This window comes from Mobula hypostoma, chromosome 4 (assembly GCF_963921235.1).
Source record: "Mobula hypostoma chromosome 4, sMobHyp1.1, whole genome shotgun sequence".
Classification (NCBI taxonomy): domain Eukaryota; kingdom Metazoa; phylum Chordata; class Chondrichthyes; order Myliobatiformes; family Myliobatidae; genus Mobula; species Mobula hypostoma.
This window is the reverse complement of record NC_086100.1, coordinates 163,135,597-163,147,208: the sequence shown is the minus strand read 5'-3', so window position 1 is coordinate 163,147,208 and position 11,612 is coordinate 163,135,597.

Genomic DNA, 11,612 nt, shown 5'->3' with positions numbered 1-11,612 from the left:
TTGGTAGTTGAATTGTGGGTTTGGGAAGTGCTGTTGGATGACCTAGACAAGTAGCTGCACTGCATTTTACAGATAATTCACTAGTGTGCCAGGGTTGGAGTGAATGACTGTTTATCGATGGGGTGACATTTAAGGGGGCTGTTTTCTCCTGGACAGTGTTCAGCCTCGTGAGAACTGTTGGAGTTACACTCATCCAGACAAGTTGAAAATATTAAATCACTTTCCTGACTTGTGCCTTGCAAATGGTGGAAAGATTTGGGGGTGTCAATCAAAGACTGGATGTCAGGGATGGGTGTTTGCATTGTTACTTGAGCTGGTTATTGCTTGGCATTTTGTGCCATAAATGTCAAGGAGGAATTATTAAAACACATTGCTACTGTTTTGGTTGTCCACTGGATCTCTGTGCTAGAAGATATAAATCCAGTCAAGGCATTCTGATATTTAATGAATGATATCCTAGAAGGTTGCACTGGAAGTTGCATTTGGAAAGCTGTGATGGTAAGAAGAAAGTTACATTGGATGTGCTCCTGGAGATAGGAAAAGTCACTCCCCATGCTATACTAGACAATGATACCATGCACTCAATCAGATGTCAAAATCCACAAAAGCTTTATTGTGCAAAGATGATTTGCAAAGTAAACACATTTACCTTCACATTCCCCCTTAATAGGAAGGTTCAGTCTTGATATCACCAATCCTTATCTGCTCTGACTTTGTCCATGGCTGAGATGGAGCAAGAAAAAAGGTGGAAAATTTGATCTCACTAACAAAGACACACAGCTATATATTTCATAGTGCATTGTATTATATTCCCTAATGCCTCCACTGGAAAAAATTCAAAACAGAAATCTGAGAGCCTGGTTAATGGTTGTAAACAACTGTTCCCTGAACACAGGTTCTTCTAAAAAAGTCTCAAAGCCATCAATGATTAGTATTTGTAGTTGGATCCCACTATTAATTCACATGTTGTTGTATGGAATCTCTCACTCAATGTCAGCAAGACCAAGGAACTTCAAGAGGAAGAAACCAGAGGTCCATGAGCCAGTCCTCATCTGGGGAATCAAAGGTGGAGATGGTCAGCAATTTTAAATTCCTACTGTTATCATTTCAGGGGACCTGTTCTGGGCCCAACACATACAAAGCATGATAGTGCCTCTACTTCATTTGTGAAGATTCGCATGACATCTAATAATCTGACAACCTTCTATAAATGTACGTTCAAGAGTATATTGAATGGTTGCATCACAACTGGGTATGGAAACACCAATACCCTTGAACAGAAAATCCTACAAAAAGCAGTGGATATGGCCCAGTCCATCATGGGTAAAGTCCTCTCCTCTGTTGAGCACATCTACATGGAAAATTCTCAAAGGAAAGCAGCATCCATCATCAGGGACTCCCGCCACCCAGGCTATGCTCTCTTCTCATTGAAAAAGGTACAGGAGCCTCAGGACTCACATCAGCAGCTTCAGGAACAGTTATTATCCCTCAGCCATCAGGCTCAGGAACTAGTGGGGAGAACTTGATTCAACTTCACTTGCCCTTTCACTGAACTGTTTCCACAACCTATATACTCAATTTCAAGGACTTTTCATCTCATGTTCTCAAATCTTATTGTTCATTTATTTATTTTTTTTTCTCTCTTTTGTATTTGCATAATTTGTTCTCTTTTGCACGTTGGTTGCTTGTCCGCCCTGTTGAGTGTGATTTTTCATTGATTCCATTATGGTTCTTGGATTTATTGAGTATGACTGCAATAAAATGAATCTGAGAGCTGTATATAGTGACATATATGTACTTTTATAATAAATTTACTTTGAACTATGAACTTTAATAGATCTGGAAGATCTGTTAGAGATGTTCAGCAATGTCCTTGCTCACCATTGCAGGGCTCTGTTGAAATAATGTGATGAACTGATGTATTTATCTCACATCTCCAACCCTCTCCTTAAACCTCTATCTGATGGCTCCAGCTCCATGTCTAAAAATAAATATTAAGAGTGTACAGCTTTGCATATGCACTGCTTCTCTTCTTAAAACTTTAAGCCTTCTTCTTTCCAAGCCCTGAGCTTGTATTGTTCTCATCTCTCCATGATCTCAGCTCACTGTCACTTTCTCAAGCTTATTTCCACTGCACTGTTTCTCTGCTAGTTTCCTTCTCCAGTCCTATAATAACTAATAATGGGATCATTTCCTTCTCCACTTCACCTTGGTTAGCAACACTTAACCAATACTTGGACAGGTACAGTCTACCCATGACTCCACTTTCAGGGAACTATATACCTGAACTCCTTCTGTTCCAAAACACTTCCCAGGGGCCTACTGGTTACTGTTAAAGACCTACTGTAGCTTGATTTGACTTAACAAAGTGAAACACCTCATAATGATCTCCATTTATTAATTGAAATTAAACTGCATTTGTGTTGGCGTGTGGCCATGTGGTTAAGGCATCAGTCTAGTGATCTGAAGGTAGCTAGTTCGAGCCTCATCTGAAGCAGCGTGTTGTGTCCTTGAGCAAGGCACTTAACCACACATTGCTCTGCGATGACACCAGTGCCAAGCTGTATCAGCCCTAGTGCCATTCCCTTGGACAGCATGGGTGATGTGGAGAGGGGAGACTTGCAGCATGGGCAACTGCCGGTCTTCCATACAACCTTGCCCAGGCCTGCACCCTGGAAGCCTTCCAAGGCGCAAATCGATGGTCTGACGAGACTAATGGATACCTATAAAACTGCATTTGCCATTCCTTGGTGCACTTGCTTAGCTGATCAAGATTCCTTGTAGTGCTTGATAACCTTCTTCACTGTCAAACAAACTGATGCTTGGCCAAATCAAGTGCTGAGCCAGGTTAAAAGATCAAGGTATCAAGACCAAGGGCAAAGGATGAACTGGTCTCCAGCTCACTTCACTGTGAGGTTTACTCATTTCTGCACTGAACTGACTGCAGCTGTAGCCTGCAACTATGGGCACTCGCCTCAGCACCGAACTTGCTGTGGATTCACTTTCAGAGTCTCTGCAGTTAATGTTCTGTGTGTTACCTGTTTACATTTTTGTTGTTAGCATGATTTTTTTTTGCACACTGGGTATTCGACAGTCTTTGTCTTGTCAGGTTTTGTTCCTGGGCTCTATTATGTTTCTTTTTTTTGTGGCTGCCACACCATACATATTTTGATAATAAATGTACTTTGAACTTTTATTATTTATCTTCAGTTTTAACTTTGTTCCTGTTCTGGTTTTCCCAACAAGGAAACAGCATTGACTCTACTGAATTCATCAATCTTAAGCATCTCATTTCTATCCGTATTTGCTTTTGCATTTTCAACATTACAATTGCAGCCACATTTCAAAAGAATTTAATTAACTTCAAGGCGTCCTGAAGCTATAAATGGTACTATAGAAAGGAACGTCTTCCTTGCTTTCTTTCTCTAGCTTCTACCACTCATTCTTTTGTGTCTCAAAGATCAAGGGAATGCATTCTAAGATTGTGGAACACAGCTTCATTACATAACCCCTTTAAATCCTAGTCGCTTTCTGCCGAATCTGAGTTATACACGCACTACCACGCTAGTCTGCACTTGCTCTTTCCTCTGTCTCCTTTGAGGGTAAATTAGTTTCTGCAGGATCTACCCTTCAAATAGTGCATATTTGGATTGTGAAAATTAGCCCTGAGAATGGCGCTAATGAGATGTAAATCTCCCTCTTCCCCCACTTGAATCACCAGCCATATTGATTCAGGCACGGTACCGTAGCACCACCGCAGGCAACAGGCAGAACTGCAGGTAAATTCAAATAGACGCCAATTGTTCAGTCGAAACGAGGATGAAATTGTTTGACAGGACAGTCATTTCCAAAGAAACAACGATAATGTATGTTGCATAGAAATCCAAAAGTGGGACAGGTATATGTTAAATGACATTTAGCATTAATTAATGCAAATTCTTTGGTGATGGAGACTAAATAGGTGATTTAATCTAATAAATATTTAAAGTCTAATTTTTTTTTCAACTGAAAATTGAATAATTAATTTCTTAAGATATCAGTTAGGTGATTCATTTGGTGTTGTTATAAATGCTGGTTTGTCCAAGTTAGCATGCCCAGAATGAGTCAACTGAGTGCAGATGTGATTGATTGCATTTCAGTGTATTGCAAGCATGTAGAGTAGGTTTGTGTATATGTTTATTGAAAGTACATTCTGTATGTCAGAAAATGTTACATGAGAGAGTGATTGAGAACGTGCAGTTGAGTATTGTTATGTGAAATCATGTGTGAGTAGCAATTAAGTTCAAGGGTCTATAAATTATATTGCAGTTTAATAAAACTCTGGCTATGCCACATATGGAGCATATGGAGAGGGGTGGGTGCCTGGAATGGACTGTTAGGTGTGGTAGTGGAGGCAGATATGTTTGGCACATTTAAGAAGCTCTTAGAAAGAAAAAATAAATATGCATTGAATGGAGGGATCAGGACCATGTGCGGGGGGGGGGGGAGCAGTTTAGCTAGGCATTATTAGCTTAATTAATTTAGCACAGCATCAGTTCTTTCCAAAGAGTATCACTTTACACTTTTCTGGATTGGAATCTATTTGCTACTTCTCAGCCTAGTTCTGCATCTTATCAATGTCATGTTCTAATCTACTACGACCTTCCACGTTATCCCCACCACAACCAACTTTGTGTCATCTGTAAACTTAATAACCCAACTTTTCACTTTCATATGAAGTCATTTATAAAAATCACAAAGAGCAGTTATCACAAAACAAATCCTGGTGACCAGGCAGAATACATTCCGATTACTATCATCCTCTGCCTTCTGTGGGCAAGCCAGTTTTGAATCCATGCAGCCAAGTTTCTCTGAATCCCATGCCTCATGACTTTCTGAGTGAGCTTTTCATGGGGAAATTCACTAACTGCCTTATTAAAATCCATAGACACCACATCCACTGCTCTACTTTCATCAATTTGTCCCTTCTTTGAAGAATTCAGTCAGGTTCATGAGTTGTGACCTGTTCCTCATAAAGCCATGCTGACTATCCCTAAACAGACTATACTTCTCCAAATGCTCATAAATCCTGCCTCTAAGAATCCTGTCCATTGGTTTGTCCAGCACTGACATAAGACTCACTGGTCTATAACTCCCAGGATTATCCCTACTACCTTTCTTGAACGAATGAATAACATTTGCCGCCCTCCAATCTTCTGGCACTACTGCTGCGCAACGATCATCACCAAAGGCACAGCAATCTCTTTCCTTGTTTTGCATCATAACCTCAGGTGTACCCTGTCTAGCCCTTGGGTCTTATCTATCCTAATGTTTGTCAAATATTCCATCATGTCCTTTTTCTTAACTCTGGTATATTCCAAAATATTTGTTCATTCTACGCTGTCCTCATATTTGTCAAGGTCCCTCTCACTTGAAAATACTGAAGCAAACTATGCATTAAGGATTTCCTCAAACTCCAGGCTCAGTTCTTTCTTCTATCCCTGATAGGACCTCCACTTACTCTAGTTATTACCCTGTTCTTCACTTGCGTGTAGAGCTCCTTGGGGTTTTCCTTAATCCTATTTGCCAAGGGCTTCTAGTTCTCCCAAATCCATGCTTAAGTTCCTTCTTGGCTACTTTGTAACTCCCCAGAGCCCCATCTAATCCTTGTTTCCTGTAACTTACATTTGCTCCTTTCTTCTTCTTGACTGCATGTTCCATATCTCTTGTAAGCCATACTTCCTTCACCCCGCCATCCTTTCTCTGCTTCAATTGGACAAGCCTATCCAGAACCCCATACAAGTGCTCTGTAAACAACCTCTGTATTTCCTTTATGCATTTCCATGAGTATATCTCTTCCTAGTTTATGCTCCCAAGTTCCTGCTCAATGGCATCATAATTCCCCCTTCCCCAATTATCTACTTTCCCAAAGAGTCTGCACTGATCCCTGTCCAAGGCTATAGTAAAGGTCAGGGAGGTGTGGTCACTGCCTTCAACATGCTCACCTACTGACAGATCTGTCACTTGACCAGGTTAAACACCTTGTATTAGATCTAGTATGGCCTCTGTTTTGGTCAGGTTGTCTACGTATTGTGTCAGGAGTTCTTACTGGACACACCTAACAAATTTCACCCCATCTAACCCTTTTGCACTAAGGAAAAGCAAATCAGTGTCAGAGAAGTTAAAATCACCCATGACCACAATCATGTTATTTTTGCAACTTTCCAAAATCTGCCTCCCGATCTGCTCCACGTTGTCTCTGTTGCTATTGTGGGGGAAGGGTGTCAATGGAAACATCCAAATAGAGTGCTTTATAAATTTGCCAATGGTACAACCATTGTTGGCAGAATCTCAGAGGGAGATGAGAGGACGTACAGGAGTTAAATATACCAGCTAGTTGACTGGTCCAGCAACAACATGGCACTCAACATCAGTAAGACCAAATAGCTGATTGTGGACTTCAGAAAGGGTAAGGCGAGGGAACATGAACCAATCCTCATAGTGGGATCTAAGTGGAGATTGTGAGCAGTTTCAAGTTCCTGGGTGTCAATATCTCTGAGGATTGAACCTGGTCGTAACATATTGATGCAGCTGTAAACAAGGCAAGACAGCGGCTATATTTCATTAGGAGTTTGGGTTGACTTGGTTTGTCACCTGAAGCACTCGAAAACTTCTACAGATGTATTGTGGAGAGCTTTCTGATAGGCTGCATCACTGTCTGGTATGGGCGGCGGAGCATGCCTTATGAAAACAGGTTGAGTGAACTCGGCCTTTTCTCCTTGAAGCGACAGAGGATGAGAGGTGACCTGATAAAGGTGTATAAGACGATGAGAGGCATTGATCGTGTGGATAGTCAGAGGCTTTTTTCCAGGGCTGAAATGGTTGCCATAAGAGGACACAGGTTTAGGGTGCTGGGGAGTAGGTACAGAGGAGATGTCAGGGGTACGTTTTTACGCAGAGAGTGGTGAGTGCGTGGAATGGGCTGCTGGAACGGTGGTGGAGGCGGATATGATAGTGTCTTTTAAGAGACTTTTGGATAGGTACATGGAGCTTAGAAAAATAGAGGGCTATGGGTAAACCTAGTAATTTCTAAGGTAGGGACATGTTCAGCACAACTTTGTGGGCCGAAGGGCCTGTATTGTTCTGTAGATTTTCTATGTTTCCAACCTATCAGCCTCCATCTTAATACACTCAATAACCTGGCCTCTACAGCCGCCTGTGGCAACAAATTCCACAGATTCACTACCCTCTTGTGAAAGAAATTCCTCCTCATTTCCATTCTAATTAGAAGTTCCACTGTTCAGAGGTTTTGCCCACTGGTCCTAGACTCCCCCACTATTTTGCCTACTGGTCCTAGACTCCTCTCCACAACCTTTCTATCTAGACCTTTCATCATTTGATAGGTTTCAATGAGATCCCCCCCTTATTCTTCTAAATTCCTGCTTGTACAGGCACAGAATTATCAAATGGTCCTCATATGATTAGCTTTTCAATCATGGAATTATTCTCATGAACCTCCTTGGAATCATCTCCAATGTCAACGCATCCTTTCTTAGATAAGAGCCCAAAACTACACACAATACTCCAAGTGAGGCCTCACCAGTGCTTTATAAAGCCTCAACATTACATCCTTACTTATATATTCTAGTCCTCTCGAATGCTCCTCATACAATAAGCCTTTCATTCCCAGAGTCATTCTCATGAACCTCCTCTGAACCCTCTCCTTTCCTAAATAAGGGGCCCAAGCTGCTCACAATACTCCAAGTGAGGCCTGACCAGTGCCTTATAAATCCTTAGCATTACATCCTTGCTTTTTAAAATTTTATTCCTCTTGAAATTAATTGCTAACATTGCATTTGCCTTCCGCACACCCGACACAACCTGCAAGTTAACCTTCAGGAGATCCTGCTCAAGGGCTCCCAAGTCCCTCTGCACCTCGGAATTTTGAATTTTCTCCCCAGACTAGACTTTTATTCCTTCTACAAAAATGCATGCACTTGATGACACTGTATTCCATCTGTCCATTCTCCTATTCTAAGTCCTACTGTAGCCTCCTTGCTACTTCAATACTACCTGCCCTGCTACCTACCTTCATATCATCTGCAAACTTGGCCACAAAGCCATCAATTTGTCATCCAAATCACTTTCATACAACATAAAAAGAAGAGCAGTTTTAACACCAAACCCTGAAGAACACCACTTGTCACTGGCAGTCAATCAGGAAAGGCTATCTTTGTCTCTTTCCAATCAGCTAATGCTCTATCCATACTAGTATCTTTCCTGTAATACCATAGACTCTTATCTTGGTAAGCAGTCTCATGTGTGGAGCCATTATCAAAGGCTGTACTGACCCATGCTCCAAGTTCATCACCCTTGTTCCAGATACTTTTTGCATTAAGATGGACATATTTCAGTTTATCCAACTAAGTACAATTATGCTCTAGGCACTGATTTTGTGCCCAAAGTACTCATAGTTCCCAAGAATTTGTAGAGGAGTTGGTTGATTTTTCATCCAGTCTGGTACAGCTCAAAGAGGGGACCAGTTACATAGATCTTAGTATCTAAGCAAAGGAAAAGAAAAAAAGAAAAAACTGCTAAAGTGTCAATGAAGTTTTGAATTTAGACTTACAAATTCAAGCAGTCTTTACATAGTGAGATATCACAAAGAGAAGGAGGCACAGTATATCAGTGATACTCAGCAGGCCAGGAGGCATCTGTAGAGAGAGACGTACTTAATGTTTCAGGATTATGACCTTTGTTTGGAATGAGTTCTGATAAAAGGTTATCAGACTGTAAAACCAAACATTTTTTATCTCCACAGACGCTCCCTGAGTTATTGAGTATATTTTTAGTGTTTTCTTTCAGACTTACAGCACCTATAGTTTTTATTTCTTCTTTCTCTCTCCGCATCAGCTTTCTGTTCAATTGAGAGCACTCACATCTCTCCAAATAGAGGCTTTGGTATCATGTTTCATTGGCTACAGAAAGGGAGTTGGGGGATGTGCAGTATTCCTTCAGTAGTGCACTGGAGCAATATTATACAATCACATGCATGTTGGTTGGAAAAACTATGCCTGTTTCCTCTGAGCGCTCAGTTTTCCTTCCACATCACAAAGACATGCTGGTCGGTAGTTGAATCAGAGGGGAGTTGATAGATGTGGGTGAGAGTAGATTATAGGTGTGAAACTGATGGTTGCATTTAGAAAGCCAGCATAGACAATTGGGCCGAATGGTCTCCTTCTGTTTTGTAAGAGAAGTACTTATGTACAAGGGAAATATGTAGTAACTTCATAAAAGACTTGAGTCCTGAATGTTATCCCGATTTTTGCAGTATTGAAGATCACACTGCATTTTTATAAGAGATTACTCCCAACTCCTCACTGTTTGTCAAGAGTCTTATTATATTTTTCTTTGAGCACTGAAATGCTTCTTTTTTGAAGACCATGCCAAGGGCTATTCAAATGCATTCTCTCACAACTGCTTGGTGGAGAGAGTCAACAGCTTTAAATTCCTGAATGTTAATAGACTGGATCATTTGTCCTGCCCAGCACATAGATGCAAACACAAGGAAGGCATGTCAGCAGCTTTACTTTCTTGGGAGTTTGAAGAGGGTCGGCTTGTCACCAAACACCCTAACAAACTTCGACAGGTAGACTATTGGAAGTTACTCTGGCTGGATGCATTATGTTTTGGTTTGGCAATTAAAATTTGCATGAATATAAGAAGCTGCAGAAAAGAGTGGACTCAGCCCAATGCATCAAGAGCACAACTCTCCCCACCATTGGTGGTATCTACATGAGGCACTGCCTCAAGAAGGCAACGTCCTTCATCAAAGATTCTACTATTCAGGAATTACCATTTTTTCCCAGCCACCATCCATAAGACAACAGGAATACAGGAGCAGAATTAGGCCATCCAGGCCACTGGAGTCTGCTCTGCCATTTGATCATAACGGATTTATTTTACCATTCTCCTGCATTCCCCCTGTAACCTTTGAGAAACTATCAACCTCCACTTTTAATGACTTATCCTACACAGCCATCTGTGGCAATAAATTCCACAGATTCATTACCCTCTGGCTAGAGAAATTCCTCCTCATTTCTGCTCTAAAGGGATGTCCTTTTGCTTTGAGGCCGAGTCCTCTAGTCCTAGATCTCCCACTATTAGAAACATCCTCTCCACATTCCCTCTATCCAGGCCTTTGTTAGGTTGTAATGAAATCCTCCCTTAAGCCCCAACAACTACAGACTCAGAGCCATCAAATGCTCTTCATACATTAACCCTTTCATTCCAGGATTATTCTTGTAAATCTTCTCTGGACCCTCTCCAGTGCCAGGATATAATTTCTTAGGTATAGGCCCAAATCTGTTTGCAATACCATAGGCCGGAAGGTAAGAATCCTGAAGACCCACACCATTTGGTTTAAGAACAGTTTCTTCCCTTTGACAATTTGGTTTTTAAAACAACCGGTACAGCCCTAACCACTACAGCTCAGCAATACTCTGACTATTATAATCACTTTGCACTAAAATGGACTTTGTTTTTGCTCTGTGTACCAGCTTGTAAAAATTATGTATAGTAAGTTGCTCTAATGCTGCAATATGATACTGCTGTCAGTAAATTTATCATTACACCTGGACATACATGTACTTGTGCATATGACAATACTCAGCTTTGATTTATTCATAACCATTATCAAAACAACCATGTTCTTCCTGGTAACCCCATTCATCCTTCGACAAACTAACCTCAACATTATTTCAGAGAAAAAAGCTAAATTCATTCGATATTTGTAATGTTTTGCTCAATTTAGATTGCTTCGTGACAAAGTTGTCCTGGGCACCTCTATGTGCGATTCCCCTAAACTCTTGTGGCTGACATTTTCTTGGAGTCAGTCATTGACAAAATGATGTTCTGTCTTGTGTACCACACAAGTCCTCCACTGCTCAAGGAAAAAAAAAACCTTTTATGTGCAACCTATGATCATTTGTAGGAAGATTAGGATCACACTATGCATTGTTTATAGGGTCTGGACTGTAACATTAGTGTCTGCCAATGTCAAATATCAATGCTCAGGATTATGAAAAGCTCATCCTCAGTCACCCTATCATGATTTGCGGGATTTTTGTACAAATCTCATATCACTACAGGTTCCAGTCACTCGCAATGGCATAGGGCTATTCACCGTGATACAGCATTGTACGTCATGAGAAGTCCATCTCAGGTAAGAACTTACCATGCTCCCACTTTCTCAACTGCTTCATGTTCAAAACACACTTTCTGGAGCTTCTCTGAGGTCACTTTACGTAGAATGCCCCAGTGAATTCTTAACGTGGTGTCCAATGGGAGCTCTAGCAATTCTGGCCAATTTAATGAAAAATTTTCAGGGACAAAATTGAGCTTTGAAGCTACACACAATAGATCCTTAGACACTAAATGAAAGTGGAATTCTTTCAAGGCACAATATTTTTAATACCCCTTGACTTTTGTGTATTACTGTGGCTGTCTGGATATAAATTGTAACTCCAGGAAGCTCCATGATAATCCAAAAGGGGCTATAATCCCATGAATGTCAATTAAAAAGCAGGAGACTGCGGATGCTGAAAATCTGAAATAAAAGCAGAAAATGGTGG